Below are 25,650 nucleotides of genomic sequence, written 5' to 3' on the forward strand. Positions count from 1 at the left end.
TTCAACCTTAACTATGTTACTTCCCTTAGGGCATGGGATCTTGTCCCCCCCCCCCCCCCCTGATGGTTCAAGTAGGCTACTGCTGTGCGGGTGTCCGAAAATACCCTTACGTGGTGGGACTTGAGGGAGTTCAGAAAATACAGGAGGACAAGTTTTACCGCTAAGAGCTCCTTCATGTTTGAGGAGGCTGTTTCTTCGTCCCTCGTCCAAACCCCTTGTGCTACCTGGTTGTCCAAGTGGGCCACCCACCCCCTGGGGCTTGCATCTGTGGTAAGGTCTCGAGATATCGACAATACCCAAAGGACTCCCCGGGCTAGGTTGGATGGTTCCACCCACCACTGCAGTGAGTGGGCTGTTTCAGGTGTAATGTCTAACCGCCCTTCTAAATCTCCGTGAAGAGAAACCTCTGCGGCTAGTATCTCCCACTGGAGATCCCTTGCATGGGCTTGGGCCCACCGTACAGCCGGGATGCAGGCTGTCATTGAGCCGAGCAGGGACATGGCTTTCCTTAGTGTTGTCGCTGTATGAGTTTTCGCGACTGTCGCTATCTGCTTCATGTGTATCATTTTCCCTTCTGGGAGGCGACACTCTTGTCTGAGCAAGTCTATGGTGATCTCCAGGTACTCTTGTACTTGGCTCGGGGTCGTCCGGGATTTTGGCAGATTTAGCAGCCAGCCTAGGTTGGCTAGTGTTTCTATAGTAATGTTCAGCTGATCCCTGCAGTGAGTAGGGGAGTTGCCTATCACTAGAACGTCGTCTAGGTATGGAACTATAAGTACATCCTGCTCCCTTAAATGTGCCATGGCTTCTGCTATGATTTTTGTGAAGACTCTCGGAGCGATAGCCAGCCCGAATGGGAGAGCCTTGAACTGGTATTGCCTTATTTCTCCTTTTATTGCGACTGCTGTCCTGAGATACTGGCGGTAGTCCGTGTGTATGGGGACGTGATAGTACGAGTCTTTTAAGTCGAGTACGGTCATAAAGCAGGCTGGAAACAGCATTTTTACTGTGGATTTTATTGTTTCCATTTTGAATGGATGGATTATCAGGCACTTGTTTAATCTTTTCAGGTTTATTATCGCCCTGAATGTCCCGTCTGGCTTCCTCCTCAGGAAGATAGGGGAATAGAAGTCTTTTTCCTGGCAGGGGACCTCTTGTAGCACCGATTTCTCCACCAGGTTCTGAATTTCTTGTTGGACTGCTTCTTTCTCTTCCGCCCACTGTCTTTGCAGGGTCACTACAAAAGAGGGTTTGGGTGAGGTGTGGAAGGTTAATTTGAGGCCTGTTTTTACCATGTTTAGGATCCAGGAACTGTTTGATATTTTTTCCCAGGCTGGGAAGAAGTGGCCTAATCTTCCTCCTACCTGGGAGACACCTTCATTGGGGTTGTTTCTTGTCCGCTGGTTTCCCAAACATGAACCCTTTCCCTTTTTCTCTCCTGTCCTCCCACTTATCCTGGGGGTTTCTAGGCGGTTTTCTCTGAATAAATTTCCTGCTCCGAAAACGCTTGAAGGGGAAATTGGACTGGTTGGGGAAGGATTTCTTTTTATCCCCTGCTTTGTCAAGGATTTCGTCCTACGTGGGGCCGAACAGGAATTCACCTTCACAGGGAATAGAGCAGAGTTTGGATTTAGTCTGGAGGTCCCCCGTCCAGCATTTGAGCCAGAGTGCTCTCCTTGCCGCATTTGAGAATGAAACTGCCCTGGCTGCCAGTTGGATTGAATCCGCGGATGCATCTGCCAGAAAGGCTGCCGCTCCTCTCATCAATGGGACGTTGTCTAAAATCGCGCCTCTTGGGGTTTTGCTTTTCCGATGGCCCTCCAATTGATCTAGCCACCCCATTAAGGCTCTACCCGTGCATGTAGCGGCTATGGCGGGTTTCAGTCCTCCCCCGGCTGGCTCCCAGGAACCTTTTAGGAATGTTTTCGCTTTTTTGTCCATGGGGTCCTTTAATGTTCCCATGTCCTCAAACGGCAGGGCGAATTTTTTTTTATGCTTTTGCTATAGCTACATCCACTTTTGGCGCTTTTTCCCCCAATAAGAGCAGTCTTCTAAGGGATATTTCCTTTTTGGAGTCAGGAGGCCCTTTTTTTCCAGCCTTTTCCATTCTTTCTGTATTACTGCTTGTATTTTCTCGTTCATAGGGAATGACCTTCTCTTCTTTTGTTCCAACCCGCTGAACATGGCGTCTTGGATAGTTCTTTTGGGCCTGGTGTCTACCAGCCCTATAGTTGTTCTAATTGCTTTTACTAAGTTATCTGTTTCTTCCATGGGGAAACAGCTGCGACCCCCTTCTTCGGAGGATGAGGAATCGGATACTGAACTTTCCGAGTTTGATGATGAAGGTTCGCTCTCCCTGTCGCTGAGGTCTGACTCTGGTCTTAGCTTTCCTATGCTTTTTGCTTCCTCTCTGAAGGGATTTAACGGTGTTTTCTACCTGGTGTTTGATTAGGTCCCTCAGATCGGAGGCGAAAACTGGAGATTCTTTACAAATCGTGTGGTCAATGCACGCTTGGCAGAGCCTTTTCCCCCAACCTGTGGGAAGCTCTTCTTTACAGAGTGGGCAAATCTTGTGGTTGGCCTTCTGCGTGCACTTCTTTCCCTAAAAGAGAGGGACCATAGTTACAGTCTGTACATTCACGTAGTCCACTCACCCACCAAGCCGAAGAAGGATACCAGATCTGAAGGGACCACCCGGTCTGCCGAAGCCTTGTCTTTTGGGGCCACTGCCCCACTGGACTCCTTGCTGCGACGGGACTCCGAGCGGCTGCTGCTGCGGCTGGTTCTTGGGATCCTTCTTCCGGCATTGCTGCTGTTGTGGTGACTACCGCAGTTGCCGCTGGCGCCTTGTGTCTGAGGGCATGTCCGGCTGCAGTTGTTCCTCTGGAGGCTCACTCATGCTTCCAGGAGATGCTGCGATCTGGCCCTTTTTTTTTTTTTTTTATTCTCGTCGTCCTTCTCCCCCCCCCCCCACCGTATGGGGGAGCGCGTTTTTTTCTCTGTGTGCCCGGGTGTGCGCCGCCACTGCATCTCTCCCCGGCACTCCGGGGGCTCCCAGAGATCCATTGCGCGCACCCGGCGTCTGACGTCACTAGGCTCCGCCCCCCACACGTGCGCGACGAGATCCTTCCCAGAGATGCATAGCGTTGCGGTGGCCTCACTCCACCAGGGCTTCCAGCGCCCGCTGACGCCGCTGTCACTGGAGCGCTTTCCCCCCTTCCTGGGGACTCCTGGGTGAGGAGGTCTTCTGCAATACTTCTGCCGCCTCACCCCCCTCCGCACACCCTGGAGGCCCGCTGACCTTCCAGCGGTGGCGCCTCGGGTCACCACCCCAGCCAGGACAGGGATCCAACGACGACTGGCGAGTCCATAGGTTCCCTATGGAGACAGGAAACCAACTGATGCGGGAGAGAGGTACCGCCTTTTTGTCTGTCCTGTCCCCGTAGGGCGGATCCCCTCTCTCTGTGGTGCCGTCATGGGGGAAAGAGAAAGAAGCCTTAGTCTGTTTCAGTAGGCTCCACAATCATGGGGAAGACTGCTGACTTGACAGATGTCCAGAAGGCAGTCATTGACACACTCCACAAGGAAAGTAAATTTTCCATTTCATTTGGAAATCAAGGTCCCAGAGTCTGGAGGAAGAGTGGAGAGACAGGCAATTCAATCTGCTTGAGATCTAGTGTGAAATTTACACAATCAGTGATGGTTTGGGGAGCCATGTCATCTGCTGGGGAAGATCCACTGTGTTTTATCAAGACCAAAGTCAGTGCAGCCGTTTACCAGGAAATTTTAGAGCACTTCATGCTTCCCTCTGCCGACAGGCTTCTTGGTGATGGAATTTTCATTCTCCAGCAGGACTTGGCACCTGTTCACACTGCCAAAAGTACCAATACCTGGTTTAAAAATCACAGTATCACTGTGCTTGATTGGACAGCAAACTCACCTGACCTTAACCCCATAGAGAATCTATGGGGTATTGTCAAGAGGCAGATGAGACACCAGACCCAACAATGCAGACAAGCTGAAGGCTGCTATCAAAGCATCCTGGGCTTCCATAACACCTCAGCAGTGCCACAGGCTGATCGCCTCCATGCCACGCCACATTGAGGCAGTAACTGATGCAGAAGGAGCCTCGACCATGTATTGAGTGCATTTACTGAACATACATTTCACAAGGCCAACATCTCGGATTTCAAAATCATTTTTTCAACCTGCGGTGTTATAAAGTATTCTAATTTACTGAGATAATGACTTTTGGGTTTTCATTGGCTGTAAGCCATAATCAACATTCACAGAAAAACACTTGAAATAGATCACTTGAGTGTAATGACACCATATACGAGTTTCACTTTTTGCATTGAAGAACTGAAATATATGAAGTTTTTGATGATATTCTAATTTAGTGAGAAGCACCTGTATATGCAATTTAAAAGAATATAAATTTACTTTGTCAGTCATTGCCCAAACTGAAACTGGAGTGCAAAAAATAAATGTAACAGGAAATCAAACAGTCCAGCATTATAATGGCATTACTAATCAGAAAGACAAACATATAATTATGATTACACAATACCCTGAGATCATGGGTGAACTCATTAAGTGAGTCATCAAGGTTTGATTTGAACTGGATCACACTTCCAGGTGTATAACAAGACCAGTTTGGGAAGGGCTCAAACTTAGTACAGCTCAAAAACAAGATTAGAAATGTAGATTACTTCACATGGCTGTGATTTTTTTGTGAATGTAAATGGCCCTTTAGGAAAAACCAATGAGATAATCACAAATGAGTTGTTAAAAATCGTTCTTTTCAAGATTTTCTTGCTGTGTAAACAGGCTGATGATCCCTCAATGAGCGAAACGCTTGTTCATCGGGTGAAATGATTTTTTTTAAAGCATAAAACATCATCGTTCTCAGCGGTGCATCATTCCATATAAACAGGACTGACACTGCCCACAACAATGGCAGCCTATGCACACAATGTGATCTAATATAGATCGCTCAGCGCACATCCTTTACTTTGGTTTGCCTGTACCTCATACGACCACCGATCAGTAAAACTTACAGATCGGCACTCACATCGTGCCACCGGGCTTTATAAACGGACCCTCAGGCTTCAGTCCTGGCAACTGCATGGCAAAGGTAACAACAGAGGAGTCAATTTTACCTCCATAAAGTAAACCTGCCATGAAATTCATGCTGCCCAAACTGTGGACAAAATTATTGTAGCTGTTTAAGCCTTTCTCTGAAATGTTGTTGTATTTCTGAAGAAACATACCCTGTCTGAGACTATGTGCTTTGGATGACGAGTCCGGTCCCCAGTGGTTTCTCCCCTCTCCCCCTCACTAGAACTACAGGTCTCTTGCTATGAATATGTACAGGGAGAGACGTCAGGCTAGGAGAGCAGGGAGGGGAAGAGCCACCAAGACCTACCTCTGATTTCTCGGACCTTGAGGCTTTTCAGAGTAAGGCCGGATGTGTTCACTGAGCCGTGAGGATTCACCGTGTCCAATACATTCTATTGGTGAAACTGACATGCTGCGGTCTGGAGAGACGCGCCACGTCAGTCTCCGTGGGTGATTCGCAGGAAACTTTGGACGCATAGTGGACATGGGCTTTCTAGAAATCCCATCCACTATGCTGCCACAGCTGACAGCTGCGGGTTTGATACTGCATAAATACGCAGCGACAAACCTGCGGCAATTACTGATTGTGGGCAGACACCTCAAGACGTACGCAGCTGAAATAACGTGGGCAGTGTTGAACTCATGCTGACTGTAGATCATGCTGCATGAATCAGATGACGGGTCCCCATCAGGGCTCTCTCACACAAGCATTGTACAGTTGTATGTTCTTGTCCGTATTACGGCCACAATATCTGGTTTGACGGGGAAAGAATCTGTAGCCCGAATACAAATGAGAAAACATCTCTAAGGCTGGTTTCACATTAGCATTTTTTTGCACAGCGCATCGTGCGCGTCCATGCGCATGCGTACCGATGTTTAACATGGCGTGCGCATGGTCTTGCATTTGCACGCGTTCATATGCGTTTTCGTGCGCATGCTGTTTTTCAAGGTGTGCGCCTAGGCGCACCAGACGCAGCCTGTTGCATTTTTGGGTCCGCCGAAAGTCGGCAAAAAAAAAAACGCACGCTTGTGCACGGAATGCGACAAAATAACACATTACAGTCTATGGGAACGCAGGCGTGCGCATGGACATGTGTTCGTCTGTGCTTTCGTGCGCATGCGTTTTTGCCGTAAAAATGTGTAGACACTGGTTTTAACCCCTAGAGAACGAATGTGCATAAAAAACGCAAACGCATGCAAAAATGCATGGTGCGCTGCGCAAAAAAAAACGCTAATGTGAAATCAGCCTAAGAATGACAGTAATCACTTTCCAAGATGGAAAAACCCTTTCAATCATGTGCAGAAGTTGCCCAACTGATCTCATCCCATAAGAGGATAGCTATAAAGTACTGTGCATACTGAGGAGATGCTGACGACCTATATTATGCTTTGTTTATATAGTGCCATCATATTCCCCAGAGCCGTATATACAGTATATAGTTCATTCTGTTCTTTGGAAGGGAAGGTTCCCTTTAACTTTGAAATATACTTGTGTGAACACAATGTTCGTTTTTACAAGGGCTCAAGATGGGGGCTGAATTTTATTTAGTGCTAAAATCTATTGTTACCGTAATGAGCTGCATACAGCCATGCAGAGCTCCGCTGACGTTTACAGCTACTTCATTTGCAAACATACCGCACAATAAATAGGACCTTGACACATGACACCTACATGACAGCACAGAAATGTGTGAAAGTAGCGAGTCACCTCCTCCCACGGGTATGACTATCCCGAAACTTACAGTCCAGGGATCTAGAAGAATGTCCCAAACCTATTGGAGACCACCATGTCACATTCCTGGGTGTGTAACAAAGCAGCCCCACAGTTGGAGGTGCTCGAAACAAGTGTCATTATAGGCGACTCATAATCACAATATTAGTGATATCATGTCACACGGTACAAGTATGCAGGAGAGAAAGCTATAATTCACTCCACCACTGAGCTAGAACATCACACCTATTAATGCTCCCACTGTAAGGACCCAGGACCACCACACAGATGAAGCGGCACCTATACTTCTACAGAGTCTGTCTACCATGAAATGGTGCCATAATGTGCCATCTCTATCTCATTATACTAGAACAAACTGGTAACAAAATTAGTCATTGAAAACCTCAAAACCAAATACTAAACATGTACAAAGTATCAAAACTATGCTATATGCTGTATACATGCACACTGCATGTAAAGCAGTCATCAAGGGGGGAAAAAAAACAAAAAAAAAAAAAAAATCACAAACCACTAGTTCTCAAGTGTTAAATTCTGAAGTGTTGCCGTTAGTGTGCCACCCGTGTGTCATCCACGTTTACCATCAGTGTGCCACCCGTGTGTCATCCACGTTTACCATCAGTGTGCCACCCGTGTGTCATCCACGTTTACCATCAGTGTGCCACCCGTGTGTCATCCACGTTTACCATCAGTGTGCCACCCGTGTGTCATCCACGTTTACCATCAGTGTGCCACCCGTGTGTCATCCACGTTTACCATCAGTGTGCCACCCGTGTGTCATCCACGTTTACCATCAGTGTGCCACCCGTGTGTCATCCACGTTTACCATCAGTGTGCCACCCGTGTGTCATCCACGTTTACCATCAGTGTGCCACCCGTGTGTCATCCACGTTTACCATCAGTGTGCCACCCGTGTGTCATCCACGTTTACCATCAGTGTGCCACCCGTATGTCATGCACGTTTACCATCAGTGTGCCACCCGTATGTCATCCACGTTTACCATCAGTGTGCCACCCGTATGTCATCCACGTTTACCATCAGTGTGCCACCCGTATGTCATCCACGTTTACCATCAGTGTGCCACCCGTATGTCATCCACGTTTACCATCAGTGTGCCACCCGTATGTCATCCATGTTTACCATCAGTGTGCCACCCGTATGTCATCCATGTTTACCATCAGTGTGCCACCCGTATGTCATCCATGTTTACCATCAGTGTGCCACCCGTATGTCATCCATCTTTACCATCAGTGTGCCACCCGTATGTCATCCATCTTTACCATCAGTGTGCCACCCGTATGTCATCCATCTTTACCATCAGTGTGCCACCCGTATGTCATCCATGTTTACCATCAGTGTGTCATCCATGTTTACCATCAATGTGTCACTCGTATATCATCCATGTTTACCATCAGTGTGCCAAGCTCGATATTTTTTCACAGCCGTATATACGGGATACGACGCTCCGATGAGATTTTGCGGGCCGTTTTTGCGGCCCCATAGAAATGTATTGGGGCTGCAAAAACAGCCTGCAAAAATACAGCAAGTGTAAAAGAACCCTAAATAGTGGAAATTCCCCACAAGTGACCCAATTGTGGAAACTAAAACCTTCAAGGAACTTATTTAAATGTGTGGTGAGCACCTTGAACCAGGTGCTTCACAGAAATTTATAACGATGAACCATGAAAAAAAAAAAAAATTCCACAAAAATGTTTTTAGCCCCAATTTTTTCACCAGGGTAACAGGAGAAAATGGACGTCAAAAATTGTTGAGCAATTTCTCCTTATTACGCAGATACCCCGTATGTGGGGGAAAGCGACTCTTTGGGCGCATGGCAGGGTTTGGAAAGGAAGGAATGACGGTTTGGAATTCAGACTTTGATGGAATGGTCTGCGGGCACCATGTCGCGTTTGGAGAGCCCCTGATGTGGTTAACAGTAGAAGCCGCCCATAAGTGACCCTAAATTAGAATTGATCTAGTGTTTTCCTAGTATGTGAATTTTATAATGTGGTGGTGTACGTAAATTGTGCAGTGCGCCTCAGGTTGGCAAACTCGAGCAGTTGAGAGTGCCTCATGTTGGCAAAACTAGTGTAAAGGCCCAGTCACACATAGCGATCTCGCTAGCGAGATCGCTGCTGAGTCACAAGTTTTGTGACACAACAGCGATCTCACCAGCGAGACCGCTGTGTGTGACAGCGATCAGCCACCGGCCCCCCCTGCCGGTATCGCTGATTGCTGCAGGAAAGCCCAGGACATTTCTTTGGTCGCTGGGCTCCCGCTGGCCAGCCCGCATCGCTGCGTGTGACCAGCAGGAGCCCAGCGATCAGCTGGTAACTAATGTACACATCAGGTATCCAAGGGACGTGCGTCCCTTGGATACCCGATGTGTACAGTTGTGGCCAAAAGTTGACACCCCTGCAATTTTGTCAGATAATACTCAGTTTCTTCCTGAAAATGATTGCAAACACAAACTCTTTGGTATTATCTTCATTTAATTTGTCTTAAATGAAAAAAACACAAAACAGAATGAAGCAAAAGCAAAACATTGGTCATTTCACACAAAACTCCAAAAATGGGCCAGACAAAAGTATTGGCACCCTCAGCCTAATACTTGGTTGCATAACCTTTAGCCAAAATAACTGCGACCAACCGCTTCGGGTAACCATCAATGAGTTTCTTACAATGCTCTGCTGGAATTTTAGACCATTCTTCTTTGGCAAACTGCTCCAGGTCCCTGATATTAGAAGGGTGCCTTCTCCAAACTGCCATTTTTAGATCTCTCCACAGGTGTTCTATGGGATTCAGGTCTGGACTCATTGCTGGCCACCTTAGAAGTCTCCAGTGCTTTCTCTCAAACCATTTTCTAGTGCTTTTTGAAGTGTGTTTTGGGTCACTGTCCTGCTGGAAGACCCATGACCTCTGAGGGAGACCCAGCTTTCTCACACTGGGCCCTACATTATGCTGCAAAGTTTGTTGGTAGTCTTCAGACTTCATAATGCCATGCACACGGTCAAGCAGTCCAGTGCCAGAGGCAGCAAAGCAACCCCAAAACATGAGGGAACCTCCGCCATGTTTGACAGTAGGGACCGTGTTCTTTTCTTTGAATGCCTCTTTTTTTCTCCTGTAAACTCTATGTTGATGCCTTTGCCCAAAAAGCTCTACTTTTGTCTCATCTGACCAGAGAACATTCCTCCAAAATGTTTTAGGCTTTTTCAGGTTAGTTTTGGCAAACTCCAGCCTGGCTTTTTTATGTCTCGGGGTAAGAAGTGGGGTCTTCCTGGGTCTCCTACCATACAGTCCCTTTTCATTCAGACGCCGACGGATAGTACGAGTTGACACTGTTGTACCCTCGGACTGCAGGGCAGCTTGAACTTGTTTGGATGTAAGTCGAGGTTCTTTATCCAACATCCGCACAATCTTGCGTTGAAATCTCGTCAATTTTTCTTTTCCGTCCACATCTAGGGAGGTTAGCCACAGTGCCATGGGCTTTAAACTTCTTGCGCACAGTAGACACAGGAACATTCAGGTCTTTGGAGATGGACTTGTAGCCTTGAGATTGCTCATGCTTCCTCACAATTTGGTTTCTCAAGTCCTCAGACAGTTCTTTGGTCTTCTTTCTTTTCTCCATGCGGTACACACAAGGACACAGGACAGAGGTTGAGTCAACTTTAATCCATGTCAACTGGCTGCAAGTGTGATTTAGTTATTGCCAACACCTGTTAGGTGCCACAGGTAAGTTACAGGTGCTGTTAATTACACAAATTAGAGAAGCATCACATGATCATTCGAACAGTGCCAATACTTTTGTCCACCCTCTTTTTATGTTTGGTGTGGAATTATATCCAATTTGGCTTTAGGACAATTCTTTTTGTGTTTTTTCATTTAAGACAAATTAAATGAAGATGATAATACCAAAGAATTTGTGTTTGCAATCATTTTCAGGAAGAAACGGAGTATTATCTGACAAAATTGCAGGGGTGTCAATACTTTTGGCCACAACTGTACATTAGTTACCAAGCACGCTGATGCAGGCATGGCGGGCAGGCTGTGACTTCTGCTCCCTCGGGTGTATAGCACCAGCCTGTGCTATACACCCCCACCGGGCCGCGCGGCTGGGCCCGGTTGTGCTGGTAGTTGCCATGGTACCAGGCGCAGCGGTGCAAACGGGCCTCTGAATTTCCCCGGGATCTTCTGGTTACGCCCCCTGCAGTGCGCGGAGGATTGTGGGAGGATCGTTCAGTTAGTTACCAAGCGTACTGATGCAGGTACCTGGTAACTAACGTACACATCGGGTATCTAAGGGACGCACGTCCCTTGGATACCCGATGTGTACGTTAGTTACCAGGTGCCTGCACCAGTGCGCTGGTAACTAACAGAACACAGCGATGCCGCGCGCTCGGCATCGCTGTGCTAATCGCTGGTGAAGCGATCTGTTTGACAGCTCACCAGCGATCACATAGCGACTTACCAGCGATCCTGACACGTTGATATCGCTGTCGGGATCGCTGGTAAATCGTCATGCGTGATGGGGCCTTAAGTCACAAATTAATTTAGAAGTCCACGGATGTGTGGTACAGTTTGAATCAGTCCTTTATACACAGGTAAGGTTTGTTGGGGCAGGTGTCACATTGCCAAATGGTGTCCTTCTGTGCCTCCCCTCTGTAACACACTCGACACCTCTTTTGCGACCTTCCTTTCTTTGAGATACCCCACCGGGAAAATGTTGGTCTGGTACGATACGAGCACCTTTAGTTCTGGAAGTACTGGGGCCCACTCTTTCCTGATCTCCACAGATTAGAGCCTTGATCACTACCTCTTGCACATTGTGATAGCATGAAAGCGTTGTACATTGCCATGCGTACAGCCATGTTCTTGTACTACACCTTGGCTTTTCTCATGGTACTGTATAACTGAAGGACTTGATCAGTGAGATCAACCACCCCCTTGTTCTTGTACCTCAGGACAGTCTGGTTTGGTGACTTGTGTAGAGGTGGTCAAGAAAAGGACAATGCTCGTCATTGTAATTGACCACCAGGAGGTTATCGCTACAATTGGGCTCAGCGCTATCCCTTTTTGAGCAGCTGCCAATTCGCGTCTTAGGGAGGCCTTTCTGATTTTTGTCGACAGTAACTAGGCTGCGGTAGCTCACACAGAGAGGGACGCGATATAAAATTTATCTACGTAGAGGTGATAACCTTGATTCGGCAGTGGGTGCACCAAATCCCGAACAATTTTTGCAGTCACTCCCAGGACAGGAGGGCATTCTGGGGGTTGAATCCAGGTGTTCCTTCTTTCATAAACTCTAAACCAGGTTGAATCCAGGTATTCCCTGAGGTACTCTCACACAGATTGTACAGTTTAATTCAGTACCTGGCCGTCTTACTGCACAGGTATTGTCAAAATTTGAGCCACCCCTTGATATGTATTAGGCTGGTTTCACACTTGCGTTTTTTTTGCTTTTTTTTCGCGCAAAAAACGCATGCGTTTTTTCCTATTCCGCATTCACATGCGTTTCTACGCGCATGCTTTTTTTGTAGTGTGCGCTCGGGCGCACAAAATGCACTCTGTTGCATTTTTTGAGCATCCGACTTGCCCCAAAAAAACGCATGTGCATGCAATGCGTTTTTTTTTCACCCAACCACCCATTATAGTCTATAATACGCATGCGGTTTTTTAAAAAAAGCGCAAAACACAAAAACGCATGATGCGTTTTTTATGTGCGTTTGCACTGCGCACGCTGCGCAGCGCAAAAAACTAAAGTTTGAAAGTAGCCTTAGGGACTCATCCACACAAATGACCCTTTGGGGAACGTACACCTCACCAAACTTGTTGCTGAAGAGCTCAATAACCGGCAGAACTTTGAAAAGTGGGTTAAAGATGGGGTAATCTCGGGAAGGACACTGTGCATTAGCACTGTAATGCAAAAATTTGTGGATGGCCTCAAAACTAAAGGTACTGTCACACTTAGCGATGTACCAGCGATCCCGACCAGCGATATGACGCGGTCAGGATCGCTGGTACATCGCTAAGTGGTCGCTAGTGAGCTGCCACACAGGCAGATCTCACCAGCGACATCGCTGGGGACGGGGGGGGTCGCTACTTACCTGTCACACCAGGCGATCCTGCGTCCTCCCGCCCGGCTCCACGCGTCGCTCGTCATCACAGCAGGAAGCGCCGCAGGAAGCTGACGAGAAACAGTCCTGGACATTCTCGCGCGATCAGCGATAACCAGTGGGGGAGCCGGTCGTAGGTAAGTATCAGACATAGCGATATCACTAGCAATATCGCTAGCGATATCTTAGTATGACATGCCCTTAAGTCTGTGTTCACATTTATATCCGAGGCTCCATCATGTTTGATGGCAAGAACAATGCAACATCCTAAGTTATCTTCCCATCAAAAGGAAGGACACCACAAAGGGACTAGGACCCTAATGTAAGTCCGTGTACATCGGGCACCATAGTTTGTTGGACGACAACTACGGCACATCAATTTTGCTTTTCTGTTTCTCTGACAGAACCTAAAAATAGAATGGATTTTGGAAATTTTAGTGTAATGTGTCAGTGCTAAAACTCCAAAAATGAGAACCATTTAGAGAATTGCATTTCTACTTTTTCAAGCACAATGTGCTGAACTTTAGAAACATTTACTCAATATGCAGTGATAAAAGCTGGACTCGTAATTCATGCATTTTTAGATTAGTGGGCCTTTAACCCCTTAACGGCCACCGATACGCCTTTTAACGGCGGTAGTTAAGGGTACTTAAACCACAGCGCAGTTAATTAACGGTGCTGTGAAAAAAGTATATAGCGCCCCCCAGAGTTGGATTTTCTCCGGGGTCTCGGCTACCGGGGGTAGCCAAGACCCCAGAGAACATGATTCGGGTCGGTTTTTACTGACCCCACTTTTGCAATCGCCGTTATTAACCGTATAACTGCAAAAAAAAATAAATTTTGCATTCACTTTCTCTCTCCTCTAATGTGATCGCACATCAGAGGAGAGAGAAATAGGATCCCCGATCCCCTCCCCCAGTACCTTCCGGTGGTTCTCGGCCTGTGTGCTTCCTCTCCATGGGCGCCGTCATCTTCTTCCAGGAAGTGCGCCCGCCGAGACCTGATGACCGGCACCCGGCAGGATTTCATTCACGGTACATTTTGAACACTGTGATAAACCCTATCACAGTGATCAAAACAAAAACAAAAATTAGTAAGTAACCCCCCCCCCCTTTATCACCCCCTTAGTGAAAAATCATGAAATAAAGAAAATATATTTATTTCCATTTTTCCATGAGGGTTAGGGTTGGAATTAGGGTTAGGGGATGTGTTAGGATTATGGTTGTGGTTAGGGTTACGGTTAGGGTTGGGATTAGGGTTAGTGGTGGGTTAGGAATGTGGTTAGAGTTAGTGGTGTGTTGGGGTTAGGTTTGAGGTTAGAGTTAGGGTTATGGGTGTGTTGGGGTTATGGTTGAGTTAGATTGAGGAGTTTCCACTATTTAGGCACATCAGGGGGTCTCTAAACACAACACCATTGATTACAGACAATTTTGCGTTCAAAAAGTCAAACGGTGCGCCCTCCCTTCCGAGCCTCGACGTGTGCCCAAACCAGGGCTGTGGAGTCGGTAAGCCACAGTTGCGACTCCGACTCCTGGATTTTATCAGGTTCCGACTCCGGCTCCGACTCCTTCATAAATGGCCAATTCATAACAACAAATTTACTGTTGTAAAATATTAAACATCGTGCTTATTCAGTTTCTCACCATCATATAAGTAATCAGACCACTTAGAGCAAAAACTACATTTATTAGAATACAATTAGAATATAGCAAATAACTTTTATAAACTTTTCTAAACTGTAAGTAAATATGCAATAAACACTTTTATGCAGTTAATAAGAAGAAATCTATAAATTTGTCCTCAGAAAAAGTATTGCCTCTGTCAGATCCTCCTTCATGGATGCCCTCAAATCTGATCTAATTATTTTGAGAGCAGAGAACAACCTCTCTACACTAACTTGTGTTGGTGGCAAAGCAGTAACCACTCGGGCAACATCTCTGACAATGTCAGGATACAGAGGAATCGCTTGTTGCACTGTTATTTTTGATGAACGGTCAAATTTCTCAATTTCTTTTAGTGCACATGAAAATATTCTGCTGAAATGTACTGGCTGTGTTCCTTGATGGGGATGACTCTTCTATGCGGGAACACTTTGCACGGTCCTTGTGATCCAAATATTTTTCGAAATTAAATTCTTCATCAGTTGATGATGAGGGTGAAGATGTGGCAGGACGACCAAATTCTTCTTGTTCCTCCTGACTGTTCTGCAACCCTTTCATCCTTACTGCTATTTCAAACAGAGCTTCTTTTCCTTTACTCAGCTGTTGAACATCTAGAAGAATCCGATGCATTGGGTCTACATAAACAGCTGCCAAAAGAATGTTATTTTGTAATAGTAGCTCCTCTCTCCGTTTCATTGATGTAGCAATGCCACTTGCAATTAACCCTCCTCTTTGGGACAGGCGAAACATCAGGTTCTTCCACTCCTTTAAGAAAATACCTGGAGTTAAGTCCTCTGCTTGTAATTTTTTAGTCACTGTAAATGGGTGCGCTAGCAATTTTTCCAGCTCAGTCACCTGATTCCACTGACTTTCATTTAGCGTCAGTTGAGGGTTAGCCATGTCTACAAGAAAGGTTTTCAGTTCAACCAAGCGCTGAATCATTAAGTAAGTACTGCCCCATCGTGTGGCTTTATCAATAATTGCCCCTTTCCCAGCACGTCTCTTCAAAATTGAGTCAAATTTAGGGGTTCTGGCAACAGTAGCCAATTTTCTCACCTTGCCAATCAGTGCAGCAGCATGTCCTTCTTGCAGACTCTCTCTTATAGCCAGCTGTAGCGTATGCACAACACAGCGCATGTGATGAATGAAAGAACATATTGACACAGTTTCAACAAGATCATCTAAACTATCATGTTGCTGTTCATCTGAAGCAACTTCAGTTTGCTCCTCAGTTACAATACGGTGTTCCTCTATTTCAAACATTTCTGTGTCTGTGGACCCAGAATGTTCTTCTAGCTGCTGGTCACCATCATTACTCTCATTCATTAGCTTAATAGTACTTATCATATTTGAAGCATTGTCAGTTACGACAGAAAGAACTTGCTCTTTTTTAAGTTCATAGTCTTGCAGAACCTTTTCCACCAAGACCTGGAGAAACTCACTGGTGTGATGAGCTTTGGTGTCTTTTACTGCCAATGTCTTGGTAACTATTTCATTTTTGTCACAAACAAATCGGACATTGATGGCAAAATAGTTCACTCTGTGACGTGTGCAGGCATCCATTTTAAGAAACAGAAAGCGTCCCTTGAGAGTTTTTTTACGTTCTTCCTTTTGTTTAAAAGCTTCTTCGATTACTAATTTTCTAATACTCTCTCTCTCCAGAGAAACGCCAAGCTTGCGGGCCATTTCCCCATTCAGACACATAAAAGCTGGTCGTGAAAATAATGAAATAGGCACACTATCCTTTACAACAAGCTCTATGATCTGTTTTTTAAATGTATCTACTGTCATTGTCACAGTAACTTTGTCACTGACAAAATATCTTGCAACTGATGGCTGCAAAGTTCTCTGCTCCTTTGTTTGGCTGGAAGAGCTGGGCACTGGTTCATTGGTTTGGATGCAGTCTTTCTCATCCACTGCTTTCAGTACTTCTGGATGAAAGCGCTGTAAATGTCTCTTTAGATTAGAAGCTCTGGTAGGAGCATTTTTATCTTTGCCTGAAAATGCACTCATCTTGGCTTCACAGCATTTGTTTTCGTCTGGATCATTTGTCATACACTGACAGACATAATGTTTTCTATCTTGAGTGATGGTGAAATGTTCAAATACAGCTGATTTAATGTGATGCTTCTTTGACATTCTCAGGTTTTTAATTCTGCATTCACAATCCAAATGACAATTGTTTTTCCTAAAAACAATTGTACAAAATTATTGCCAGGTCGTACAACTGATATAGTGGTCAGTAATACTGTTATTATTCCTCATGTACTCACAGTTAACTGATGCAAAGTTTGTTGAAAGGATAATACTTCTTACAGTCTTCCTCTTCTGAGTAGCAGGCAGCTGTGAGATGCTTGGAAGACGCACACCTAGTATGATCTAGTCTAGAGGAGGAGCTTTACTACTAAGAATTTGCAACACATTTTCACTTTCATACATTGTAAGTAGGGGGGTTGGGGCAGCATGAGGTTAACCAAGTATAAGATTAGATAAGGGCAGTGGAGAACAGTGACACACAAGAAGTAAGAAATGTCTATCTCCAGCAGAACTGCTTATCACTGTTGTTCATAGTTTGATAGAACATATATATTTGAGTAACATTTATAAAATTCATATGAAAGTTCAATTATGAAATATTAATACATTTTTTTTTAAAGCTGGAGTCGGAGTCGGTACATTTCTACCGACTCCGACCAAAACTAACTCCGACTCCACGACTCCGACTCCACAGCCCTGGCCCAAACAGTGGTTTACCCCAACATATGGGGCATCAGCGTACTCAGGACACCAACTTTGGGGGTCTAATTTCTCCTGTTCTTGGGAAAATAAAAAAAAAAATAATTTTTGTGGGAAAAAAAAAAAGATTTGTTATTTTTACGGCTCTGCGTTTTAAACTTCTGTGATGCACTTAGGGGTTGAAAGTGCTCACCACACATCTAGATAAGCTCCTAAGGGGGTCTAGTTTCCAAAATGGTGTCACTTGTGGGAGGTTTCTACTGTTTAGGCACATCAAGGGATCTGCAAACGCGACATGGCGTCCAATTTCAATTCCAGCCAATTCTACATTGAAAAAGTCAAACGGCGCTCCTTCCCTTCTGAGCTCTACTGTGCACCCAAACAGTGGTTTACCCCCACATATGGGGTATCGGCGTATTCAGGAGAAATTGCACAAAAAATTTTGTGGTTCATTTTCTCTTTTTACACTTACGAAAATAAAAAAAATTGGTTCTGAACTAAAATGTTTCAAAAAAGAAAAAAAAAAAAAAAAAAAGTGAAATGTTAATTTTTTCTTTCCACATTGCTTCAGTTCCTGTGAAGCACCTGAACACCTGAAGGGTTAGTAAACTTCTTGAATGTGGTTTTGAGCACCTTGAGGGGTGCAGTTTTTATAATGGTGTCAATTTTGGGTATTTTCTGTCATACTGACCCCTAAAAGTGACTTCAAATGTGAGGTAGTCCCTAAAAAAAAATGGTTTTGTAAATTTTGTTGTAAAAATGAGAAATCCCTGGTCAACTTTTAACCCTTATAACTTCCTAACAAAAAAAAAAGTCTCCAAAATTGTGCTGATGTCAAGTAGACATGTGTAAAATGTTATTTATTAAGTATTTTGTGTGACATAGCTCATATCTCTGATTTAAAGGCATAAAAAAAGTTTGAAATTTTCGCCATATTTCCATTTTTTTCATAACCGCAAGTCATATTGAAAAATTTTTACCACTAACATGAAGTACAATATGTCACAAAAAAAAACAATCTCAGAATCAGCAGGATCCGTTAAAGCGTTCCAGAGATATAACCTCAAAGTGACAGTGGTCAGAATTGTAAAAATTGGCTTGGTCATGAAGCTGCAAAGTGGCTCCGTCACTAAGGGGTTAAATAAAAAGTAGAGAATTTGAAAATGCAATAACAAGCCAGTTTGATCTGCGCTTCACTGCAGATCAGGCAGTCATGCAATCATTGGCGGCTTTTACTTACTTCTAAGGCTGTGTGCACACGCTGCGGATTTTGCTGCGGTTCCGCAGCGGTTTTGGCCGCTGCGGACCCGCAGCAGTTTTTGCTGCGGTGTACAGTACCATGATTCCCTATGGGAATCAAAAACCGCAGTGCAGACGGTGCGGAATTTTCCGCGCGGATTATCTGCGGTTTTCAATCCGCATTAAGAATTGACATGTCAATTCTTTCTGCGGATTCTCCTGCGGTTTGCCATCTCCTCCATTGAGGAGATGAAAAACCGCAGGGCAAAACCGCAGAGCAATCCGCAGGTAAAACCGCAGGTCTTTTGACCTGCGGTTTCACCTGCGGATTTTACAAAATCCGCGCGGATGAATCCGCACATAATCCGCAGCGTGTGCACACAGCCTAATGATTTGTGTTCACCTTCCTTAAAGATTGGAATGTATAGACTGTAAAGGTCCCAGGAAACTGAGAACAAGCAACTTGTTTGTTGAAATCACCATTTAATTCATGTCTTTATTACTAGGATTTTGGATGACAACTCTGCTTAATGACAACAACTCAGTGGATATCTGACAAAGTTGGGAAATGCATGGTAAAGGGAACCTGTCAGCAAGATTTATACCCACAAACCATCACTAACATGTTATACAGAAAATGGGCTGATTGATAACGATAATATTCTCTCTTCTGACTGACATGAGAGGGAAATAGCTGAACTCGCAGTGCAGTAAAACATTGCAGGAGTTAAGCTGCTGCAGTTCGGAGCTTCACCAACTCACGGGTGCAGCGAGCTTCACTCTGCATGTAACATGGCAAGTGTCACTATGTTTTTGCACAACTCCAACTTGCACAAAACTTCTGCAACATTTCAACTTGTTATAGACCAAAAAACAACTTGATGAATTTGGGCCTACCTGCTTGTATATAGGCTACAATTAATCAAGACCAACATTTTTAACACCGGTCTTGATTTGGAGGCAGGTGAAGTGCGAGGATTCTAATTCATTGAGAGGCATACTTTTTCTTTCTTTTCGTCATACACATGGTGACCAGAGCCGTGGAGTCAGAGTTGGCATAAAATGGACCAACTCCGACTCCTAAAACATATCAAGTGTACAGCAGTACAATGAGAGATGTGCTGGAAATGTTTTCACAAGAGTTTGGAAAAGTTATAAAATGTCCTATAGATGTCTGTGCTGTTCCTGATCTAACGATCTGGGCTTTCAGTGGAGATGAATCTGTGCTGCACTTTATGTACATGCTCAGTAGCGACCAGTGCTGTGGGGTCGGTATAAACTGGACTGACTCCAACAATATATAATAAATTAGTTCAGTAGTACAATCAATTATGTGCTGTAAATATGATAAGAATTTGGGAAAGTTATGAAATGTCTGTTCTGTTCCTGATCTACGGATCTCTGCTTTTAGTTGCGATGAATCTGTGCTGCACTTTATGCACATGCTCAGTAGTGACCAGTGCTGTGGAGATGAATCTGTGCTGCACTTTATGTACATGCTCAGTAGTGACTAGTGCTGTGGAGATGAATCTGTGCTGCACTTTATGCACATGCTCAGTAGTGACCAGTGCTGTGGAGATGAATCTGTGCTCCACTTTATGTACATGCTCAGTAGTGACCAGTGCTGTGGAGATGAATCTGTGCTGCACTTTTTTTTACATGCTCAGTAGTGACCAGTGCTGTGGAGATGAATCTGTGCTGCACTTTATGCACATGCTCAGTAGTTACCAGTGCTGTGGAGATGAAGCTGTGCTGCACTTTATGTACATGCTCAGTAGTGACCAGTGCTGTGGAGCTGAATCTGTGCTGCACTTTATGTACATGCTCAGTAGTGACCAGTGCTGTGGAGTCAAAATCAAGAAAATTGAGGAGTTGGAGATATGGCTTACCGAATCCACAAGCCTGACAGTGACCTAATTATATAGGTTGAAAAAAGCCACATGTTTATCAAGTTCAACGTTTCCCCACCAGTTATAAATAATTGCAATACAGAATGTATAACCCACAATGCCATTTGTGAGAAAAGCATCCAGGTGTCTTACTGTAACAGTATTTGCCATTCCTACCTCTTATGTACATTGGTTTTGATATTTTTGGTAGTGCAGGAGTCATTGTTTCTCCCTTTAATGAATCAAGCGAGGCGCAAAGGGTTGTGTATCTCCGTGTGTGCTTCGCCACAAGTCTTACTCCACTGACACTGGAGCAATATTTGTTGCAAAAGGGACATTGCCACTCATCAGGAATTTGACGAGCCCTGTACCAGCTCTGCCCACTTTGAGCTGTGCCAAAACGTCAAAAAGTCGTAACATTTTTGCACAACATTGCGCAATTTGCAACTTTTAAAAGCTTTTTATACCAGAATACTCGTGTAAAAGGTTTGATGAATCGGGCTATGGACTTCTAAATATCTCTCTATACTCAGAGTATAAAATAATATCAGTGTATGAAACAGCACTACATCAGAGAAGCTTCCTCCTCCAGGCAAGCAATGAAGCATATGTGGACTGTAGACTGATCATCTCAAACCACAAGTGAGATCAGCTGAAACATTCAGCTTGGACTGCATACAATTCTCAGCTAAGGCTAGTTTCACACTTGCTTTTTTTTGCAGCGCGTTTTTCCCGCAAAAAAACGCATTGAAAAAACGCATACATAAGCATACAACTGCTGCGTTTTTTTCAAGCATTTTTATGAGCATGCATGAAAAAAACGCAGCGTTTTTATGCGTTTGTATGCGTTTTTAGCGCGTTTTTACAGCGTTTGCGTTTTTTTCCAACATTTTTAGGTGGCCCCTCACACTACCCAAACCATGACTTTACTAACCCTAACCCTGACCCTAACCCTGACCCTAACCCTGACCCTAACCCTTAACCAAACCATACTTAACCCTAATCCTGACCCTAACCCTGACCCTAACCCTTAACAAAACCATACTTAACCCTAATCCTGACCCTAACCCTGACCCTAATCCTTAACAAAACCATACTTAACCCTAATCCTGACCCTAACCCTGACCCTAACCCTTAACAAAACCATACTTAACCCTAATCCTGACCCTAACCCTGACCCTAATCCTTAACAAAACCATACTTAACCCTAACCCTGACCCTAACCCTGACCCTAACCCTGACCCTAACCCTAACCCTGACCCTAACCCTTAACAAAACCATACTTAACCCTAATCCTGACCCTAACCATGACCCTAATCCTTAACAAAACCATACTTAACCCTAATCCTGACCCTAACCCTGACCCTAACCCTGACCCTAACCCTAACCCTAACCATACTTAACCCTAATCCTGACCCTAACCATGACCCTAATCCTTAACAAAACCATACTTAACCCTAACCCTGACCCAAACCCCAACCCTAACCCTGACCCTGACCATAATCCTAACCCTAAACCCCCTTAACTAACCCCAACTCTAACCCAAACCCCTAAATTCCATGGTTTAAAAAAAAAAACGCATATGCAAAAAAACGCATACATGAGCATGCCAGTGCACACATATGCGCATCCATAGGCTATAATGGCCATTTTTAGCGCAAAACGTGCGCATATGTGCGCATGCGCTTTTTTGCAGGGCCAAAAAATGCAACATGCTGCGTCTGGAAAATCCCAACGCACACCCCAAAAAAACGCAGCGCATGAAAATCGCATACATGCGCTTACCAGCGCGCAGGTATGCGCACCCATGTTAAATATAGGGGAAAAAACGCATGCGCAGGTGTGCGTTTTTTTCCAGCGCTAAAAAACGCAAATGTGAAACCAGCCTAAGAGCAGGACTAGCCAAGTACCTGACTGCAGTCCCTGCATCTAATGGCACCTGTCAGCCTAATGTAAGTGGTGCAGGTGGTCTCCGCTGTACTGGTTTCTCCGCTACTTTAAATGATGGAGAATCAATTGATATGCCGCCACTTTGTAACCAGTGGGAGTCTAACAGCCGGGACCACCAACATTGCCCATAGTGAAGGGGCTGCTGAGATTCTCTTTACATCATTACTCTTCACTATCTGTTGTGCAGGAGAACTGCCATTCATTTTCATGTTTTTGGACCGGTGGTTGCCCCCGAGGCTCAATCCTCATTAAGTAGAATGGTACTTCATAACATTATAAACTGAGAGTGCCCCTTTGAGAGGCTCTAGCAAGGGCTGAAGATCAGACTCTGCTTCCCCCTTCACCCCAATGTCTCAGAGCGGCCCTAAATGTCAGCATTCAGACATAATATTGTGCAATGTACCCTTTATACACTTGCAGTTTCTTTCCCGTCACCTGTATCATATACGGTACATTTATTTTCCTATAGCATCAACATCGCACAGTGGTGTACAGAGCTCATCACCCAGAGCGTCACTGTAGGGACCAGGGCTGTGGAGTCGGAAAGCCAAACCTGCGACTCCGACTCCAACTCCCACACATATTGCTTATATTTAAGTGAAAAATTTATTGTAGTACAATGTGAACATCAGACATTTAATCATTTTTATGATCCAATAAAGATATTTAGATAGAACAGAATATATACAGTATTTATTGGAATACAACTTTAGAACACCAAAAACTGCAATTGTAAATATGTAATACACTATGTAATATCGATTACATATATACAGTACAGACCAAAAGTTTGGACACACCTCATTCAAAGAGTTTTCTTTTATTTCATGACTATGAAAATTGTAGATTCATTCTGAAGGCATCAAAACTATGAATTAGCACATGTGGAATTATATAATTAACAAAAAAGTGTGAAACAACTGAAAATATGTCTTATATTCTAGGTTCTTTAAAGAAGCCACCTTTTGCTTTGATTACTCCTTTGCACACTCTTGGCATTCTCTTGATGAGCTTCAAGAGGTAGTCACCGGAAATGGTCTTCCAACAGTCTTGAAGGAGTTCCCAGAGATGCTTAGCACTTGTTGGCCCTTTTTCCTTCACTCTGTGCTCCATTTCACCCCAAACCATCTTGATAGGGTTCAGGTCTGGTGACTGCGGAGGCCAGGTCATCTGGCGTAGCACCCTTTCACTCTCCTTCTTGGTCAAATAGCCCTTACACAGCCTGGAGGTGTGTTTGGGGGTCATTGTTCTGTTGAAAAATAAATGATGGTCCAACTAAACGCAAACCGGATGGAATAGCATGCCGCTGCAAGATGCTGTGGTAGCCATGCTGGTTCAGTATGCCTTCAATTTTGAATAAATCCCCAACAGTGTCACCAGCAAAGCACCATCACACCTCCTCCTCCTCCATGCTTCACGATGGGAACCAGGCATGTAGAGTCCATCCGTTCACCTTTTCTGAGTCGCACAAAGACACGGTGGTTGGAACCAAAGATCTCAAATTTGGACTCATCAGACCAAAGCACAGATTTCCACTGGTCTAATGTCCATTCCTTGTGTTCTTTAGCCCAAACAAGTCTTTTCTGCTTGTTGCCTGTCCTTAGCAGTGGTTTCCTAGCAGCTATTATACCATGAAGGGCTGCTGCACAAAGCCTCCTCTTAACAGTTGTTGTAGAGATGTGTCTGCTGCTAGAACTCTGTGCATTGACCTGGTCTCTAATCTGAGCTGCTGTTAACCAGTGATTTCTGAGGCTGGTGACTCGGATGAACTTATCCTCCGCAGCAGAGGTGACTCTTGGTTCTTTCCTGGGGCGATCCTCATGTGAGCCAGTTTCTTTGTAGCGCTTGATGGTTTTTGCCACTGCACTTCGGGACACTTTCAAAGTTTTCCCAATTTTTCAGACTGACTGACCTTCATTTCTTAAAGTAATGATGGCCACTCGTTTTTCTTTACTTAGCTGCTTTTGTCTTGCCATAATACAAATTCTAACAGCCTATTCAGTAGGACTATCAGCTGTGTATCCACCAGACTTCTGCACAATACAACTGATGGTCCCAACCCCATCTATAAGGCAAGAAATCCCACTTATTAAACCTGACAGGGCACACCTGTGAAGTGAAAACCATTTCCGGTGACTACCTCTTGAAGCTCATCAAGAGAATGCTAAGAGTGTGCAAAGCAGTTATCAAGCAAAAGGTGGCTACTTTGAAGAACCTAGAATATAAGACACACAGTATTTTCAGTTGTTTCACACTTTTTTGTTAATTATATAATTCCACATGTGTTAATTCATAGTTTTGATGACTTCAGAGTGAATCTACAATTTTCATAGTAATGAAAATAAAGAAAACTCTTTGAACGAGGGGTGTCCAAACTTTTGGTCTGCACTGTGTATGTATATATATATATATATATATATATATATATATATATATATATATATCTTTTATAACACTATGACTTATCTCAGCTAAGACAAAGCCTAGATCCTCAGACTACATTCACACCATGGGCGTAGCCAGGATCAAACCTGGGGGGGGGCAGAACCTCATACTGTTCCGCAGAACCTCATATTGCACACCTCAGCTGCTGTAGAACCTCATACTGCACACCCCTACACTTGAAAATAAAGTCTGAACCTTAAGATGTGGTGGTGATGAATGCAGTCTATTTATTCCAACTATCAATTGATGTTGATGTGTTACTGAAGACGAGCAATGCCTGTCCTGGGCGTCCTTTTGAGCAGCTATGAGGTGTACCTGACTGGTGCTTAAAAAAAAAAAAAAAAAAGCAGTGTTAGTCTGTACTACCCGGTTTTCATTCTTTTTGGTACAGATAAGATAGGGATAGACAGATATGGATAAATGGATAGATAGAGCAGATTTCTAATCTGCTTTTGCTATTGAAAACATTATCTATGAGCGCAAAAACCTTTCAGGTGATGTAGTTATTTTTATAAAGCTCATCGGCTTTTGCAGCTGAAAAACGTATCCTCGAAAAACGCTGTGTGTGAATGTAGTCTTGGATCAGGAATATAACAGCCATTTATAGGACATTTCCTAACTTTCCCAAATTCCTATGAAAAAATATTCAGCACATCCTACATTGAATTACTGTACCCAATTTATTATATATTTTAGGAGTCGGTCCATTTTATACCGACTCCACAGCCCTGGTAGGGACACCGTCTTCAATATTAGTCACTACATT

At 44.4% G+C, this 25,650-nt stretch overlaps 1 protein-coding gene across 1 annotated transcript in view; it reads right to left on the bottom strand.

Annotated features, from left to right (window-relative positions):
• Positions 1–25,650, bottom strand: part of PRKCI (protein kinase C iota) — a 142,143-nt gene that overhangs the window by 104,205 nt on the left and 12,288 nt on the right. The window lies entirely within an intron of this gene.

Source organism: Dendrobates tinctorius, unplaced genomic scaffold (genome assembly GCF_039654945.1).
Source record: "Dendrobates tinctorius isolate UK_male_01 unplaced genomic scaffold, ASM3965494v1 ptg000060l, whole genome shotgun sequence".
In the NCBI taxonomy this organism is placed as follows: Eukaryota; Metazoa; Chordata; class Amphibia; order Anura; family Dendrobatidae; genus Dendrobates; species Dendrobates tinctorius.